This window comes from Urtica dioica, chromosome 1 (genome assembly GCF_054948205.1).
Source record: "Urtica dioica subsp. dioica isolate 48M chromosome 1, U.dioica_male_clone48M_v1_H2, whole genome shotgun sequence".
NCBI classification, from domain to species: domain Eukaryota; kingdom Viridiplantae; phylum Streptophyta; class Magnoliopsida; order Rosales; family Urticaceae; genus Urtica; species Urtica dioica.
Genome location: NC_142756.1, coordinates 54457109 through 54477205, shown reverse-complemented (window position 1 = coordinate 54477205; position 20097 = coordinate 54457109). Strand labels below are relative to the sequence as shown.

Genomic DNA, 20097 nt, shown 5'->3' with positions numbered 1-20097 from the left:
GTGAACCAGTTGGAACTTGAAGCTCGAAGCTGGTGGGAGGTAATCGCAGTTTATGATGAAGTGAATTCCTGGTTAGTTATATCTAACCGTTAGGAAGTGACTATTTCAAGTCACCACTGTAGTTTGAGTATGATACGTGTGTGGACTTTAAGACCAGAATCAGTTTGTTATTCATCAAGCGATGACACGTTTAGAAGAAGGTATATCCTCTCTTGTTTTCTGAACATGGAAAATTATCTGGAAGCTCGATAGTGTGATGCAGAAAGAGTACCCTGCTTTGCTTTAAGTTTCGAGGACGAAACTAACTTAAGGGGGTAGGGATTGTAAGGACAAGCTTCTGCGTCACTCGTATTTGGAGATTTGGAAGTAAATAACGAGTTTCCGTTGTTACAACTAAATTCTCGAGTGAATTATACTCCAATGGATTTATCGAATTAATTTTAAATATATTAAGGTTATGGAAATCTCGGAATAAATAAAGGAATTATCGAGTTTAACTCGATTAATAAATTAATTCCGAGGAAACATTCCGGAAATTAATTTAAGAAATAAATTATGAAGGACGAGAATTAATTCCGAGAAACCTTAAATATATTTAAATTATTCGAGAACGAACGAGAAAATTCTCGGTTCGAATCATATAATTATAATCCGTTCGGTGATGGATTTAATTAAATAATTATATGAAAAGGACGTGGTTGTAACAATTTTAAGGGACCCATTTGAAAGGAAACAAGAAAAAGATGTTGGATTGTAATTAAAAGGATAAGTTTGAGCTTGCCTCGTCATCACAGATGTGTCATGGTTTACCCTTGCCAACCCAACACATAACTTGGTCAATTACTTTACCATTAAGTTTTCATGGCCGAGTAAAACTAAGTGCATCCACTAAAAGAAAAACAAAACCCACCATCCCAAAAGAGCGAGCAAACCCACGCGGAAAAAAAAAGAAAGAAAGCACACGAGCGAGAGAAAGAAAGGAAAAAGAAGAAGAAGGAGAGATAGCCGAGAGAGAGAGCTCGGGGAAGAGAAAGGCCGAGAGAGAGAAGAAGAGAGCTAGAGAGCGAGTGAGCGAGACTGAGAAGGAGAGCGACCGAGGGAGAGGACGCGTGACCACCAGCACCAGCCCGTGACCCCAGCTCCGTGCGCGCGCCATCCAGCCAGCCACCGAGCACTAGCACCACCTGCGCGCGGACGAGAAGGAGCGAGCGCCGCCGAGGACGCCGGACTGAGAGGAATCGCCGGTGAGAGGAGGAGGGATTTCATCTGGGTGATTCGATTCTTCAGGCTAGGTAAAGGGATTCTTCACCCCAATTTTAATTGAATCTGATTTAGGGTTCTGTTATTTGGAATTGGGGCTTTTGGTTGTGAGTTAGGATTTCGGTGATGATTCCTCTGATTATGGTGGTGTTCTTTGTTTTGGACGGGTTTGGTTGTGGATTAAGTCTTGGCCGTGTGGTTTTGGTTCTGGCCGTGTGACTGAGATTAGTTCTTTTGGGTTTCTTTGGACAAGTTATTGTTATTGTTTGTGATATTGTTGCGAGTTGTGTCGAGTGTTAGACTCGGTCTAGGTGGGCGGCATAGGTCTCGGGGCAGCGGTTCGGGACGGCGAGGGCGCTGTCCAAGAGTGTCGGAGCTGCTGCGCGGGTGACGACGGAGCAGGGCTGGTCAGCGAGGTTCATCGGCTCGGTTGGGACGAGCTGTTGGGCCGGGGACGGCAACGACGCTGTGGCGGCTCTCAGGGGGCTGTTTATGGCAGTCTCTGCCCGGTGTTAGCGAGTCCAAATTTCCCGAGTCTCGACTCGTGCTAGTGCTAACCTATAATTATTTTTGTTGGGTCGTTCTAGATTATGAGAGTTGCGATATAATATCAATATGTATGTTTTGTAATTAAGCTCGTTTAATATAAGTTAGTAAGAAAAATAAATTAATATGTATCATTATTAAACTCGTTGATTATTCACGTAATTATTTAGTATATTTATCTTAATTACGTATTAAAAATCGAGTTCTACTATAAGCTCAACTCTTTTAATTTGAAAAAAGAATATCAACAAGAAATGTTTTATTTACGTTCTCAAACGTTATAACTTGTCAATAAAAAGAGACAAGTCATAAAATATTTTCTAAACCACATTTGAGAAGTGTCGGTTTGAGTTATTTTCATATAACTTACGTATTCTATAGATTGTTAGTAAGAGTTTCTTTATACGTTATTTTCTTTTAGTTTCGACCTTCGGGAACCTATCCTAAGCAATGGGCTTTGTCCCGTCAAAAGAATAGGTGGTCGAATAGCGGGGTGTTTCTTAGCCTAGATCAGGGAAGTTGTTAAGTTCTTAGGCGTCGATTCTTTCCCGTCTCTGTTCTGTCATGTATTCCCTGATGTTTGTTTTTTTAGACGCTCTGAGTAGCGTGACTAGGAGAACGTTTTGAATACGTTTTATATGAGCTCTCTTTTCAGTAGAAGTAGGTACATTAGTAGATCAATGGACGAGATACTGAGTATGCTCGATGTTCGATCTTTCTCTTCCATAGATAAGTCCAGAGTGCTATCAGGATTAGCAGGAGAAGCTTACGAGGACTGGGTTATACGTGAAGTTAAGAAGAATCCTTTTATCTGGGAGAGAAGAATTCAGGATTCGAAAGAATCGTTATCCGGGTAAGTGGATTTTAGGCACCTACAATATCGAGAAATATTATATATATCTTTATATATATACATATATTGTACGTGCATTTTCTATATGCTTTCTAGTAAGCAAGAGTAAGATAAACCAAAAGACAATTCACTATCAAGATTAAGGGCTTTAAGCCGCTAACGAATTGGGAAACGGAATTAGTCCGGCTAACAAAAATGGCTAGAGGTAACTAGGAACCCGAGCCTTTGCTATGTGTTTAGTTAGCCACCTTCCAGAGATCCAGTCCTAGTGAACTGGATTATGAGAGACTGAAGTTAAGACTCGTATTCAAAAGCGAGAATATTATGATAGGATCTTTGGGAGTCGCATCTCAAGATCTTATAAGTCACGAGTTAATAAGCGAAAAGAATATATGGTAAGATCGGGATTAAACCCGAATTAAGCAGTCTCTCATGTTAAGTTAATTAAAGAGAAAACATAGAATGGTACCGCCTCCGACATATACCCCTTGTTAGCAGGTACCTATTATGCTTCGTGCTGGTACCACATGGGGATTAGGCAGGAGACTGTGCACCCTCCTGTCTGGCGCCAATAAGACATGTGTCGTGCGGATATCATTAAGGGATCCCGAGCAGGAAATGTATTGTATGATGGGAATTGCCGGGACCTAAGCTGGCATATTCTCAAGTAAGAGGAGTTATCGGGACCTAAGCTGGTAATTCCATAGATTATGATAAAAGAATGTTATGATGTGAATCACCGGGACCTAAGCTGGTGAATTCTTAAGTAAGATGAATCTCTCGGGACCTAAGCTGAGTGATTCCTAAGCAGGATGAATCTATCGGGACCTAAGCCGATTGATTCTCAAGTAAGGTGGATTTATCGGGACCTAAGACGATACTTCCGCAAGTTATGAAAAGATATGATCTCATGTTATGTATTGTTTATGTGTTATGTGTATTGTGCATTAGATATGTAGATATCCGCTTACTGAGTCTTTCGACTCACAGTTATTATCTTGATATTGTAGATAAAGGAAGGGCTAAAGAAGATTGAGCAGAGCATCAGCGAAACCGGTAAGTAAGCAGGCGTGTGTATGTACGGCTGCCGACCTGTGGCTAAGTCAAGGGCGAATGAGTCTGTTTTGTTTTTAAAAAGAGACGTGTCTTTTTGTTTGTAAAGTTTTAAATAGTATGTTGTAGAACAAACGAAAAATTCGCCCATAGTTTTGAGACGTTTATGTAAATATTTTAAAAGTTTTCTAGAAAATGTTTTCCGGAAGCGCTTCCACCAAGGTTTTTATGAATTTTATTTATGTTAAGTAAGATACGAAGATCTCTGCCGCGGCTCGTAGGCGAGCTAAGACTCGCGGGTCGTGACAGAATTTTTGGTATCAGAGCCCAGGTTGAGCCGTTTCTGTAGACTTGTGGTCGTACATACACTAACTTACTTACTTATAAGTCAGCTGATGTTTAAGATATCCTTATCTATAATATCTTGTTGAGTCTTTGTGAAAGATAGCGGTTACATTAGGATAACCGTATGCTTACCCAATCCTACTCTTAGGTGAAGTAAGGATTAAGAATGGGACCTAAGAAGCGAACGCAGACGGATCTTTCACAAGAAATGACTGAAATTAGCAGGGCTTTAGAGCGTCAAGCAGAAGATGCTCGTCGAAGAGATGCTCAAATAGAAGAGCAGAACAGGTATCACGCAACTTATTGCGCGAATGAATGAGCAACAACCTCCACAGGGTCAACGAGACCCTGAACCCCAGGTGCATCGACCAGAACAAACTGGAGGACAAGGTGAGAACATGCCAAATGTGAATGTGAATTTAGGTGGTCTGAATGTGCAAGCGCCACCACAAGCTCCAGCTATGGCACCAGATGAGGTTCCGCTGTTCCAGATTCCGATAATGGCACCGACTGTCGGGGAGCCTGTATATGAGCGTTTTCGTAAGCAGAAACCACCGACTTTCGATGGAGATGCTGATCCTTCCCTTGCCGAAAATTGGATTAAAAGGATCCAACAGATCTTCACGTACATGCAACTTACAGATGCTGAGAGGGTTGCATGTGCTGTGAACCAGCTGGAACTTGAAGCTCGAAGCTGGTGGGAGGTAATCGCAGTTTATGATGAAGTGAATTCCTGGTTAGTTATATCTAACCGTTAGGAAGTGACTATTTCAAGTCACCACTGTAGTTTGAGTATGATACGTGTGTGGACTTTAAGACCAGAATCAGTTTGTTATTCATCAAGCGATGACACGTTTAGAAGAAGGTATATCCTCTCTTGTTTTCTGAACATGGAAAATTATCTGGAAGCTCGATAGTGTGATGCAGAAAGAGTACCCTGCTTTGCTTTAAGTTTCGAGGACGAAACTAACTTAAGGGGGTAGGGATTGTAAGGACAAGCTTTTGCGTCACTCATATTTGGAGATTTGGAAGTAAATAACGAGTTTCCGTTGTTACAACTAAATTCTCGAGTGAATTATACTCCAATGGATTTATCGAATTAATTTTAAATATATTAAGGTTATGGAAATCTCGGAATAAATAAAGGAATTATCGAGTTTAACTCGATTAATAAATTAATTCCGAGGAAACATTCCGGAAATTAATTTAAGAAATAAATTATGAAGGACGAGAATTAATTCCGAGAAACCTTAAATATATTTAAATTATTCGAGAACGAACGAGAAAATTCTCGGTTCGAATCATATAATTATAATCCGTTCGGTGATGGATTTAATTAAATAATTATATGAAAAGGACGTGGTTGTAACAATTTTAAGGGACCCATTTGAAAGAAAACAAGAAAAAGATGTTGGATTGTAATTAAAAGGATAAGTTTGAGCTTGCCTCGTCATCACACATGTGTCATGGTTTACCCTTGCCAACCCAACACATAACTTGGTCAATTACTTTGCCATTAAGTTTTCATGGCCGAGTAAAACTAAGTGCATCCACCAAAACAAAAACAAAACCCACCAGCCCAAAAGAGCGAGCAAACCCACGCGGAAAAAAAAAGAAAGAAAGCACACGAGCGAGAGAAAGAAAGGAAAAAGAAGAAGAAGGAGAGATAGCCGAGAGAGAGAGCTCGGGGAAGAGAAAGGCCGAGAGAGAGCATAAGAGAGCTAGAGAGCGAGTGAGCGAGACTGAGAAGGAGAGCGACCGAGGGAGAGGACGCGTGACCACCAGCACCAGCCCGTGACCCCAGCTCCGTGCGCGCGCCATCCAGCCAGCCACCGAGCCCTAGCGCCACCTGCGCGCGGACGAGAAGGAGCGAGCGCCGCCGAGGACGCCGGACTGAGAGGAATCGCCGGTGAGAGGAGGAGGGATTTCATCTGGGTGATTCGATTCTTCAGGCTAGGTAAAGGGATTCTTCACCCCAATTTTAATTGAATCTGATTTAGGGTTCTGTTATTTGGAATTGGGGCTTTTGGTTGTGAGTTAGGATTTCGGTGATGATTCCTCTGATTATGGTGGTGTTCTTGGTTTTGGACGGGTTTGGTTGTGGATTAAGTCTTGGCCGTGTGGTTTTGGTTCTGGCCGTGTGACTGAGATTAGTTCTTTTGGGTTTCTTTGGACAAGTTATTGTTATTGTTTGTGATATTGTTGCGAGTTGTGTCGAGTGTTAGACTCGGTCTAGGTGGGCGGCATAGGTCTCGGGGCAGCGGTTCGGGACGGCGAAGGCGCTGTCCAAGAGTGTCGGAGCTGCTGCGCGGGTGACGACGGAGCAGGGCTGGTCAGCGAGGTTCATCGGCTCGGTTGGGACAAGCTGTTGGGCCGGGGACGGCAACGACGATGTGGAGGCTCTCAGGGGGCTGTTTATGGCAGTCTCTGCCCGGTGTTAGCGAGTCGAAATTTCCCGAGTCTCGACTCGTGCTAGTGCTAACCTATAATTATTTTTGTTGGGTCGTTCTAGATTATGAGAGTTGCGATATAATATCAATATGTATGTTTTGTAATTAAGCTCGTTTAATATAAGTTAGTAAGAAAAATAAATTAATATGTATCATTATTAAACTCGTTGATTATTCACGTAATTATTTAGTATATTTATCTTAATTACGTATTAAAAATCGAGTTCGACTATAAGCTCGACTCTTTTAATTTGGAAAAAGAATATCAACAAGAAATGTTTTATTTACGTTCTCAAACGTTATAACTTGTCAATAAAAAGAGACAAGTCATAAAATATTTTCTAAACCACATTTGAGAAGTGTCGGTTTGAGTTATTTTCATATAACTTACGTATTCTATAGATTGTTAGTAAGAGTTTCTTTATACGTTTTTTTCTTTTAGTTTCGACCTTCGGGAACCTATCCTAAGCAATGGGCTTTGTCCCGTCAAAAGAATAGGTGGTCGAATAGCGGGGTGTTTCTTAGCCTAGATCAGGGAAGTTGTTAAGTTCTTAGGCGTCGATTCTTTCCCGTCTCTGTTCTGTCATGTATTCCCTGATGTTTGTTTTTTTAGACGCTCTGAGTAGCGTGACTAGGAGAACGTTTTGAATACGTTTTATATGATCTCTCTTTTCAGTAGAAGTAGGTACATTAGTAGATCAATTGACGAGATACTGAGTATGCTCGATGTTCGATCTTTCTCTTCCATAGATAAGTCCAGAGTGCTATCAGGATTAGCAGGAGAAGCTTACGAGGACTGGGTTATACGTGAAGTTAAGAAGAATCCTTTTATCTGGAAGAGAAGAATTCAGGATTCGAAAGAATCGTTATCCGGGTAAGTGGATTTTAGGCACCTACAATATCGAGAAATATTATATATATCTTTATATATATACATATATTGTACGTGCATTTTCTATATGCTTTCTAGTAAGCAAGAGTAAGATAAACCAAAAGACAATTCACTATCAAGATTAAGGGCTTTAAGCCGCTAACGAATTGGGAAACGGAATTAGTCCGGCTAACAAAAATGGCTAGAGGTAACTAGGAACCCGAGCCTTTGCTATGTGTTTAGTTAGCCACCTTCCAGAGATCCAGTCCTAGTGAACTGGATTATGAGAGACTGAAGTTAAGACTCGTATTCAAAAGCGAGAATATTATGATAGGATCTTTGGGAGTCGCATCTCAAGATCTTATAAGTCACGAGTTAATAAGCGAAAAGTGTTGGAAATGATATAGGGTTTAAGAAAAAGATTAAACGCTTCGGGAAGCGGCGGAATTTTAAAAAATTTCTTTTCAAGTAAAAACAGTTTTTACTAACCTAGACAAAGAGCAAGTACATGTAATTAAAACCTATTATGAGTATAGAAGTTTACTAACCTTTCTTGAAGCTTGAACTTTGTAGAAGCTTTTGGAAAGTTTGCAACGCTCGTCTCCTCGCAGCACGTCTCTCTTTCTTTCCTCAGCACCTCGAGCAACCACGATAGTTTCTATCACTAAATCACTCGAAATAAAAGGAATCAGTGAGTGGGCACTTTTAAACACTACGACTTAAGAACGAGTCTTGAAGTCGCAGAGCTAAACTCTAGGTCAAATGAGGACCTAGGTGCCAAAACAAAATCGAAAATAAACTAGAGAGAGAGAGAGGAGTTCGGCCAAAGTTCTAGAGAGAGAGTCTCTCAAATCTCTTAAACTTGGATGAATGAAATGTGAGGAATGAGGCTCCTATTTATAGGAGGAGGATTACCTTCAAAAGGTAGTTTCCTCTTTTCCTATTGCCTTGCACGTCCAACATGCCTCATGAAGGCTTAAGATTTGTTTCCTCATTTGATTTCCTCTTAGTCGGCCGAAAATGCACTTTCCTTCTTAAGGAAATTTGTTTCCCCTTTTTTCTTTTGGCAAGTATCTTCATACATCAATGCACAAAATAAACTCTCTTTCCCACTATGGCATGAACGAAATTCAGCCTTATTTTCTTTGGGTTGGACGAAATTTGAGCTTCTAGAAGGAGCTTCTAGATGTTTCTTCATTTGTTCATGACAACATAAGAAAAGCCCATTAAGAATTTTCAAGTAAAATTCTATGAAATAAAATTAATCCTCAAGGCCCAATTACACTAATATGGCTGAGTAATATTTATTTCATTTGTCATCATATGACAATGTCAAAAAAATTTATTGACATTTTTTTCGTCCTATGTCCAAAAAGACAAAAATACCCTTTTGACAATTTTCGTAAAACTGTCTCATTCTTGTTTTGACTTAGCTTTCAGTTTAACTATTCCTACTCGATGTGATTCGTGACAGTGACCTCATGGACCCAAATGAACAAAGCTTGAGCTAAACACTTGGACTCAAAAGTTCACAAACCTTTTCCAAGTTTAGTTTAATGCCAACTGACTCCACTAAAGAGTTGACACTGAAAATCTCTCGGTTCAAATGAATTTATTTTCTACTCAAGAATTCACCTAATTATAATGAGCGGATCCACTGAATATTATCTATGTTTACCCTTCATGAATGTCATCAGCTAGTCGGGATTTACTAAATTACCATTTTACCCTTCTAGCTGTTATTTCCTCAACTCCTTTGTCGCTTGTGAATAAGTTAGAAACAATGTATTGACGAGGAGCTAACAAGTCACATTGTTTCATCCAAAAGAGTCAGGACTCAATTTGGACACTGGCCAGTTCATTTATTCACACTCCAAGGAACAAAGCATGAGGTGACATACATTGCATTTCAGCAATCTTGTACATGAATACCATATCTATGAGAACTTCACAAAGTTACTCATGACAGACTCACAACTTAGTACTTCACCAATAGGCCTTGTTCGGAATCACATAGTGAGTCCGAACTTTGACTTTCTCAAATGAGAATACTAAGGTGTGAAATGGCATGTCTCATTTCAGGATTAAGGTAAGCATGATGCAATTCATACATAGTGACTTCGAGACATAAGAGGTTAAATGGTTTGTTCTTATATTGTCTCTAGAAGTGCACTGGTCAATTCAGTACCTTCGGAAGATACCTAGAAGAACTATAGAGTCCCCAACTCTCAATGCCTTATAACCAGACATCATAGATTCTTCTAACAATCATACTGAGGTCAATAGTCCTTTGACCCTAAGATTGCGAATATATCGTTTTAAGCAAACTACGAAGAGTTTGTTCATGCAAATCTACATTTGTCTCTTCGTAAGTTGTTAAGTTTGTTTATGGACTAAAAGACTAAGGTTTTATCATAAAGCTTCAAACAAAGAAAGAATGAATGAACGTTTCAACTTTATTAATGAATAGATAGGCAATTACAAGCAAGAGTCTTCATGAGACTTTATTACATCAAATGTACAAAATAAAGACTACAACTCTTCTTGTGGGCACCATTGACAACAAACTCCCACTTGACTCAAAGAAGGTGTGTGTAGTCCTTCATGCCTAATCCCTCACGATGTTGGTCGAAGACATTGTTCGCTAGGGCCTTGGTGAATGGATCTGCGAGGTTGTCCACCGTTGAGATCTTCTTCACTTCCACGTCTCCGCGCTGCACGATCTCTCGAATCAAATGGTATTTCCTCTCAATATGCTTAGAGCGCTTATGGCTTCTAGGTTCCTTTGAGTTAGCGACAGTCCCACTATTATCACAATAAAGGGTCATTGGTTCGTCGACGTTTGGAACAACTTCCAAATACTTAAGGAACTTTTTAAGCCATACAGCCTCTTTGGATGCTTCACAAGCAGCCACATATTCTGCTTCCATTGTGGAGTCAGCAATGCAAGATTGCTTAATACTTCTCCACACAACAGCTCCACCATTAAGGATGAACACAGATCCCGAAGTGGATTTCCTGGAATCCTTATCCGCTTGAAAATCGGAGTCGGTATATCCCGTCATAGTCAGGTCAGTACCTGAGTATGTAAGCATCAAGTTCCTAGTTCTTCGAAGATACTTAAGAACATGCTTAACAGCAATCCAGTGCTCGGGTCCAGGGTTGGATTGGAAACAACTAACTATGCCAACGGCGAAACATATATCAGGTCTAGTGCAAAGCATAGCATACATGAGGCTTCCTACGGCAGAGGCGTAAGGAATCTTCCTCATGTCTTCAATCTCTTGTGCAGTCTTGGGAGACTGGTCCTTAGAGAGTGAAACTCCATGCCTAAAGGGTGTTTGACCCCTCTTGCAGTCTTGCATCGAGAAGCGATCCATCACCTTATCAATATAAGATGCTTGAGAGAGAGACAGGGTCCGGTTTTTCCTATCTCGAAAGATTTGGATTCCCAGAATGTATGCGGCTTCTCCTAGATCCTTCATATCGAATTGCTTTGCCAGCCAGACCTTAACCTCAGATAACTTACCCACGTCATTACCAATGAGTAGTATATCATCGACATATAGTACCAGAAACACAACTTTGCCTTCGTGTATTAACTTGTAAACACAAGGCTCATCTATTGACTGTTCAAAGCCGAAGCTCTTTACAGTTTCATCGAATCTAATATTCCATGACCTAGATGCATGCTTTAGTCCATAAATGGATTTAAGCAACTCACAAACCTTGGTCTCTTGACCTTTATCCACGAAACCGTCTGGTTGAGCCATGTAAATGCGCTCGTCAAGATTGCCATTCAGAAAGGCTGTCTTGACATCCATTTGCCAGATCTCATAGTCGAGAACTGCAGCTATGGATAGGAGTATGCGGATGGATTTAAGCATCGCGACTGGCGAGAAGGTTTTTTCATAGTCAATCCCTTCTTGTTGGGTATAACCCTTCGCCACAAGTCGTGCTTTGAACGTCTCGACGTTCCCATCAGGACCCCTTTTCTTCTTGTATATCCACTTACACCCTACGGGTTTAATCCCTTCAGGAAGGTCTACAAGTTTCCAGACTTTGTTGACATACATCGAGTGCATTTCAACTTTCATGGCGTCAAGCCAAAGGTTTGATTCAGAACAAGCCATCGCTTGGCTATAGGAAACAGGGTCATCCATGTCGGAGACGGCTACAAGAGAGTCTCCATAAGACATGTACCTGTCAGGCTTTTGAGTAGCCCTCCCACTACGTCTAAGTACTACTTGACGAGATTCTGATGAGTTAGGTTGTGTTTCAGTTGGGGTAAGAACAGTTCTTACAGATGAGGTAGAAGCTTCCTCACCCAACTTTTCTTCAAGCACAATTTTGCTTCTAGGTTTTGCATCTTTCATAAAGTCCTCCTCAAGGAAACGAGCATTCGTGCTAACGAAAGTCTTATCGTCCTCGGGACTATAGAAAGTAAAACCTTTGGTTTCCTTTGGATATCCCACAAACAGGCACAATTCTGACCTACTAGCCAACTTGCTAGTCTTTTGCCTTAGCACATGTGCAGGGCAACCCCAAATTCGGATGTGGCCCAAACTTACTTTACGGCCAATCCATCTTTCATAAGGAGTATCAGGAACCGTTTTAGATGGAACTTGGTTTAGAATGTAAGCGGCTGTTTCGAGGGCATATCCCCAAAAGGAAAGCGGGAGTGATGAGTAACTCATCATCGATCTAACCATCTCCATAAGAGTTCGGTTTCTTCTCTCTGACACTCCGTTTTGTTGAGGTGTGCCAGGTGCGGTAAGCTGAGAAGCGATACCTTCTTCTTTAAGAAAGTCATCGAACTCTCCAGACATATACTCACCACCTCGATCAGATCGAAGGGTTTTGATCACTTTGCCAGTTTGCTTTTCCACTAAAGCCCTAAAGACCTTAAATACGTTAAAGGTCTCGGATTTGTGTTTGAGCAAATAGACAAACCCATATCGTGAGTAATCATCAGTGAAGGTAACGAAGTATTCGTATCCTCCACGTGCCTGTTGGATGAGCGGACCACATACATCAGAATGTATTATTTCCAGCAACTCAGTGGCTCTTCGACCTTTATCAGAGAAAGGTCGCTTAGTCATTTTTCCTTCTATGCAGGATTCACAAGTAGGTAGTGAACCTATTGTAGAGGCTTGGAGTAGACCATCCCTCACAAGTCTCTTAATCCTTTCTAGACTGATATGACCAAGTCTTAAGTGCCATAGGTGTGTTGATTTTGTTAGATCGGAGGATTCAGAAAGTTTGATCCTCTTTGGCTCCCTAATTAGATCATTATCTATTTCGGTGTCTAAAAGAGAAGGTTGGGTTGGATAGATGTAGAAAAGAGCATTCTTCATACATGCATCAGTGACAAAAGAATTATCAGGAAACGAAATACGAATTCCATTCTTAATGAACTTTAAACAATAATCTTGCTCACGAAGACGAGCAACGGATATTAAGTTCTTCCCAAAGGTAGGAACAAAATATACATTATTCAAGTTTAAAGTGCGGTCTTCAAAAGAAAGCGTCACGGATCCCACAGCCTTTGCAGACACCAGGCTCCCATCACCCCATTTGAAACAGAACTCGCCTTCCTCTAAGCTTTTGGTTTTCTTGAAACCATTCAAGGAACAACAAATATGGTTAGTAGCAGCGGAGTCAAGAATCCACGTTGATACATTATCAGCTACTAAGCATGCTTCGGTAACTAGTACAATACTATGTTCCTTTGCTTTGAGATTGGCAGGACAGTTCTTTTTATCGGCCTTGTAAGGTCTCTTCTTAGTTCCAGAGGCGGAGGCTCTTTGCTCAGTAGCATGTGCCTCTCCTTGATTCCTCTTTCTCTTAGTGAGACCTTCAGCAGTGTGAAACTCCTTCATAAGCTTGGTAACAGTGTACTCTAGCTTGTTTATGGAGTAGTTCATCTTGGCGGTATCAAGAGATGCGGGGAGAGTTTCTAAGATCATATCTATGATATTCTTCCCATCAATCTCAGATCCTAGGATTTCCATTTTATTCAGAAAACTAATGATCAGTATCATGAAGTCTCCAACAGGAGTCCTAGCCTGCATATGACAGTTCATAAACTGTCGGACTGCTTGTAGCCTTGTTTGACGCCTTTGCCCTCCAAACATCTCAAGGAGATTGTAGAGCATGTCAGCGGCAGTCTCGAAGTCACGATGTTGCTCTTTCAGCATATTGTTCATAGATGCCAAGATATAGCACCTCACAATCTCATCGGATCGAAGCCAGGCCGCTAAGGCGTCATTGTCCTCTTGAGTTGAATCATCATTCGTCAGAGGAGGACACGGGGTGGTGAGTACCCATTTGTGCTTGTTAACGGTAGGTATTATGTCGAGGTTACGTTTCGAGTCTATGTAGTTTTCGTTTTCGAGTTTGTTCGAGGAAAGAATGAAAGAGAGAGAGTTGGGAGACATATTGCCTATAAAAGTTGAAACAAGTTTATGATTAGTCTTTGGTTTAGGATTTAAGTTTGTTTAAGACTTTATAAAATCCAAAGGTGTTATGAACGAAATGACACTTTACTCCTTCGAGGGAAGGCCGCAACGAGTCTCCTTTCATAAGTAAATGACTCATCATTAATGCATAGCCAAGATGTCAATACATCAATTTTGACTAGCCACCTTGTAAATTGGTTTGATCACTCACATCCTTTCGCAGGGCCTCGAGGGAGGATTACTAGGGATTGAGTCTAAGTGTGTAACCAACCACTTAGTCCAAAAGATTGACTTTGAAAAACAATCCGCCGAGGGGAGGTCTTGTCATCATCGTCTCACTCTCGGACGTAGCTCATTGAGCAATGATCAGAGCAAAGCGCCCTTGAGTACTCTCATTTAAGAGAGGGCCACGAGGGTGACTCTTAGTCCGGCGACACTTGCACTTTTCATTAGTGTTGGGGATCGTGGGTTACAAACAACAAGTATAACCCTCCCACTTAGTTTTTGGAGTTGGTTCATCGACTCTTTTAACTTCGGAAACAAATTTCCTAGTTAGAGAGCGACAGAGCGGACAACTAGAAGAGAATCCTAGATCGACATGTTCAGAGCAGTATTAGTGCATAAAGGCACAAGGTACATACTCGATCTTTTCCTATTTTCTATTTCGGGAAAGTGCGTGATGGAAGTGTGAACTTCAACTCACTCGAACACTTGAAAGTTTGAGATTACACATCCTTTTATTTTTCGGCTTGTCTACAAGGAGACCTCCCACTCAAATTTTCAAGAGTATATAGATTTTGAACATATGTGATATAGATATAGTTTTGAAAACATTTTGAAAACTTATTTGATATGGGTGACAAAATATTTTTCAAGTTTGAAAGTGAAAACGGTTTTTCAAAATTCAAACTAGTTTTGTAAAAACTCAATTTCAATTAATCTTTCAAAAATCAAAACTTTTAATCTTTACACATCATGTTTATAATCATATGAAAAACATTTTTTCTAAAGAAAATTTTCTCATTAGAGTTCTATAACTCATGGTAGTGGGGTTTGAAAATCCGGATTTCTAAAAAACTGGAGTTTCAGACAGCCGCGCACCTCGGAGTAAAATCGCCATATCTGGCGGCTCCGATGTCCTTTTGAGCCGAAACCGGTGGCATTGGACAGAGGACAGACAGAGCTATAATTGGATTCAAGAATCATTAAATTTAGATTTCTGAGCAGAGAGTTATGCCACTTTTAATGTGGGTTTACTCCAGCTCGAAGAAAAAGAAGTAAATTAAAGCTTGGTCCTTTTTAGGTGCGAAAAAGAATCGAGTGTAACGGAACGTTTTATGAAAGTTGTTAAAGCTTTTATTTGTGTTTTTATTAGCAAGGTAATAACAAGGCATAAAAGAAATAACAACAAGCGTAAAACGATTCAAGTAAAAATAAGAAACTAGCAAGATAACAAAACTAGTCACAAAATTTTACTCGAAATTTCTCAAACCTTTAAAACACGTTTTTCAATATAAAAAATTAAAAACTTTTAGAACTGATTCTAATGTGTTTTAAAAACATCCCAAAATCATAGAAAAACAACATGGTTTTTAATTTAAAGGCATGAGCAATAAATTAAAAAAAAAATCTAAGATTACAATTCTAACTTGTCACAAAATTAGTAAACTTTCGAAAACGATTTTCAAGCTCATAATTTTAAAAACATGTACATGCATCTCTTTGACCATAACTCTGATACCATTTGTTGGAAATGATCTAGGGTTTAAGAAAAAGATTAAACGCTTCGGGAAGCGGCGGAATTTTAAAAAATTTCTTTTCAAGTAAAAACAGTTTTTACTAACCTAGACAAAGAGCAAGTACATGTAATTAAAACCTTTTATGAGTATAGAAGTTTACTAACCTTTCTTGAAGCTTGAACTTTGTAGAAGCTTTTGGAAAGTTTGCAACGCTCGTCTCCTCGCAGCACGTCTCTCTTTCTTTCCTCAGCACCTCGAGCAACCACGATAGTTTCTATCACTAAATCACTCGAAATAAAAGGAATCAGTGAGTGGGCACTTTTAAACACTACGACTTAAGAACCAGTCTTGAAGTCGCAGAGCTAAACTCTAGGTCAAATGAGGACCTAGGTGCCAAAACAAAATCGAAAATAAACTAGAGAGAGAGAGAAAGGAGTTCGGCCAAAGTTCTAGAGAGAGAGTCTCTCAAATCTCTTAAACTTGGATGAATGAAATGTGAGGAATGAGGCTCCTATTTATAGGAGGAGGATTACCTTCAAAAGGTAGTTTCCTCTTTTCCTATTGCCTTGCACGTCCAACATGCCTCATGAAGGCTTAGGATTTGTTTCCTCATTTGATTTCCTCTTAGTTGGCCGAAAATGCACTTTACTTCTTAAGGAAATTTGTTTCCCCTTTTTCTTTTGGCAAGTATCTTCATACATCAATGCACAAAATAAACTCTCTTTCCCACTATGGCATGAACAAAATTCAGCCTTATTTTCCTTGGGTTGGACGAAATTTGAGCTTCTAGAAGGAGCTTCTAGATGTTTCTTCATTTGTTCATGACAACATAAGAAAAGCCCATTAAGAATTTTCAAGTAAAATTCTATGAAATAAAATTAATCCTCAAGGCCCAATTACACTAATATGGCTGAGTAATATTTATTTCATTTGACATCATATGACAATGTCAAAAAAATTTATTGATATTTTTTTCGTCCTATGTCCAAAAAGACAAAAATACCCTTTTGACAATTTTCGTAAAACTGTCTCGTTCTTGTTTTGACTTAGCTTTCAGTTTAACTATTCCTACTCGATGTGATTCGTGACAGTGACCTCATGGACCCAAATGAACAAAGCTTGAGCTAAACACTTGGACTCAAAAGTTCACAAACCTTTTCCAAGTTTAGCTTAATGCCAACTGACTCCACTAAAGAGTTGACACTGAAAATCTCTCGGTTCAAATGAATTTATTTTCTACTCAAGAATTCACCTAATTATAATGAGCGGATCCACTGAATATTATCTATGTTTACCCTTCATGAATGTCATCAGCTAGTCGGGATTTACTAAATTACCATTTTACCCTTCTAGCTGTTATTTCCTCAACTCCTTTGTCGCTTGTGAATAAGTTAGAAACAATGTATTGACGAGGAGCTAACAAGTCACATTGTTTCATCCAAAAGAGTCAGGACTCAATTTGGACACTGGCCAGTTCATTTATTCACACTCCAAGGAACAAAGCATGAGGTGACATACATTGCATTTCAGCAATCTTGTACATGAATACCATATCTATGAGAACTTCACAAAGTTACTCATGACAGACTCACAACTTAGTACTTCACCAATAGGCCTTGTTCGGAATCACATAGTGAGTCCGAACTTTGACTTTCTCAAATGAGAATACTAAGGTGTGAAATGGCATGTCTCATTTCAGGATTAAGGTAAGCATGATGCAATTCATACATAGTGACTTCGAGACATAAGAGGTTAAATGGTTTGTTCTTACATTGTCTCTAGAAGTGCACTGGTCAATTCAGTACCTTCGGAAGATACCTAGAAGAACTATAGAGTCCCCAACTCTCAATGCCTCATAACCAGACATCATAGATTTTTCTAACAATCGTACTGAGGTCAATAGTCCTTTGACCCTAAGATTGCGAATATATCGTTTTAAGCAAACTACGAAGAGTTTGTTCATGCAAATCTACATTTGTCTCTTCGTAAGTTGTTAAGTTTGTTTATGGACTAAAAGACTAAGGTTTTATCATAAAGCTTCAAACAAAGAAAGAATGAATGAACGTTTCAACTTTATTAATGAATAGATAGGCAATTACAAGCAAGAGTCTTCATGAGACTTTATTACATCAAATGTACAAAATAAAGACTACAACTCTTCTTGTGGGCACCATTGACAACAAAAAGAATATATGGTAAGATCGGGATTAAACCCGAATTAAGCAGTCTCTCATGTTAAGTTAATTAAAGAGAAAACATAGAATGGTACCGCCTCCGACATATACCCCTTGTTAGCAGGTACCTATTATGCTTCGTGCTGGTACCACATGGGGATTAGGCAGGAGACTGTGCACCCTCCTGTCTGGCGCCAATAAGACATGTGTCGTGCGGATATCATTAAGGGATCCCGAGCAGGAAATGTATTGTATGATGGGAATTTCCGGGACCTAAGCTGGCATATTCTCAAGTAAGAGGAGTTACCGGAACCTAAGCTGGTAATTCCATAGATTATGATAAAAGAATGTTATGATGTGAATCACCGGGACCTAAGCTGGTGAATTCTTAAGTAAGATGAATCTCTCGGGACCTAAGCTGAGTGATTCCTAAGCAGGATGAATCTATCAGGACCTAAGCTGATTGATTCTCAAGTAAGGTGGATTTATCGGGACCTAAGACGATACTTCCGCAAGTTATGAAAAGATATGATCTCATGTTATGTATTGTTTATGTGTTATGTGCATTGTGCATTAGATATGTAGATATCCGCTTACTGAGTCTTTCGACTCACAAGTATTATCTTGATATTGTAGATAAAGGAAGGGCTAAAGAAGATTGAGCAGAGCATCAGCGAAACCGGTAAGTAAGTAGGCGTGTGTATGTACGGCTGCCGACCTGTGGCTAAGTCAAGGGCGAATGAGTCTGTTTTGTTTTTAAAAAGAGACGAGTCTTTTTGTTTGTAAAGTTTTAAATAGTATGTTGTAGAAAAAACGAAAAATTCGCCCATAGTTTTGAGACGTTTATGTAAATATTTTAAAAGTTTTCTAGAAAATGTTTTCCGGAAGCGCTTCCACCAAGGTTTTTATGAATTTTATTTATGTTAAGTAAGATACGAAGATCTCTGCCGCGGCTCGTAGGTGAGCTAAGACTCGCGGGTCGTGACAGAATTTTTGGTATCAGAGCCTAGGTTGAGCCGTTTCTGTAGACTTGTGGTCGTACATACACTAACTTACTTACTTATAAGTCAGCTGATGTTTAAGATAGCCTTATCTATAATATCTTGTTGAGTCTTTGTGAAAGATAGCGGTTACATTCGGATAACCGTATGCTTACCCAATCCTACTCTTAGGTGAAGTAAGGATTAAGAATGGGACCTAAGAAGCGAACGCAGACGGATCTTTCACAAGAAATGACTGAAATTAGCAGGGCTTTAGAGCGTCAAGCAGAAGATGCTCGTCGAAGAGATGCTAAAATAGAAGAGCAGAACAGGTATCACGCAACTTATTGCGCGAATGAATGAGCAACAACCTCCACAGGGTCAACGAGACCCTGAACCCCAGGTGCATCGACCAGAACAAACTGGAGGACAAGGTGAGAACATGCCAAATGTGAATGTGAATTTAGGTGGTCTGAATGTGCAAGCGCCACCACAAGCTCCAGCTATGGCACCAGATGAGGTTCCGCTGTTCCAGATTCCGATAATGGCACCGACTGTCGGGGAGCCTGTATATGAGCGTTTTCGTAAGCAGAAACCACCGACTTTCGATGGAGATGCTGATCCTTCCCTTGCGGAAAATTGGATTAAAAGGATCCAACAGATCTTCACGTACATGCAACTTACAGATGCTGAGAGGGTTGCATGTGCTGTGAACCAGCTGGAACTTGAAGCTCGAAGCTGGTGGGAGGTAATCGCAGTTTATGATGAAGTGAATTCCTGGTTAGTTATATCTAACCGTTAGGAAGTGACTATTTCAAGTCACCACTGTAGTTTGAGTATGATACGTGTGTGGACTTTAAGACCAGAATCAGTTTGTTATTCATCAAGCGATGACACGTTTAGAAGAAGGTATATCCTCTCTTGTTTTCTGAACATGGAAAATTATCTGGAAGCTCGATAGTGTGATGCAGAAAGAGTACCCTGCTTTGCTTTAAGTTTCGAGGACGAAACTAACTTAAGGGGGTAGGGATTGTAAGGACAAGCTTCTGCGTCACTCGTATTTGGAGATTTGGAAGTAAATAACGAGTTTCCGTTGTTACAACTAAATTCTCGAGTGAATTATACTCCAATGGATTTATCGAATTAATTTTAAATATATTAAGGTTATGGAAATCTCGGAATAAATAAAGGAATTATCGAGTTTAACTCGATTAATAAATTAATTCCGAGGAAACATTCCGAAAATTAATTTAAGAAATAAATTATGAAGGACGAGAATTAATTCCGAGAAACCTTAAATATATTTAAATTATTCGAGAACGAACGAGAAAATTCTCGGTTCGAATCATATAATTATAATCCGTT

The 20097-nt window shown here is 39.8% G+C and overlaps 2 long non-coding RNA genes across 2 annotated transcripts; both read left to right on the top strand.

The window, feature by feature from the left end:
* Nucleotides 1-923: 923 nt before the first annotated feature.
* On the top strand, nt 924-3772 carry LOC149408130 (uncharacterized). The gene is made up of 3 exons (XR_016301669.1): nt 924-1292; nt 2536-2659; nt 3670-3772. It is a non-coding gene; the product is annotated as an uncharacterized LOC149408130 (long non-coding RNA).
* A 1660-nt stretch (nt 3773-5432) lies between these two features.
* Nucleotides 5433-18575, top strand: LOC149408129 (uncharacterized). Its single transcript, XR_016301655.1, has 3 exons — nt 5433-6014; nt 7258-7381; nt 18389-18575. It is a non-coding gene; the product is annotated as an uncharacterized LOC149408129 (long non-coding RNA).
* Nucleotides 18576-20097: the final 1522 nt, after the last annotated feature.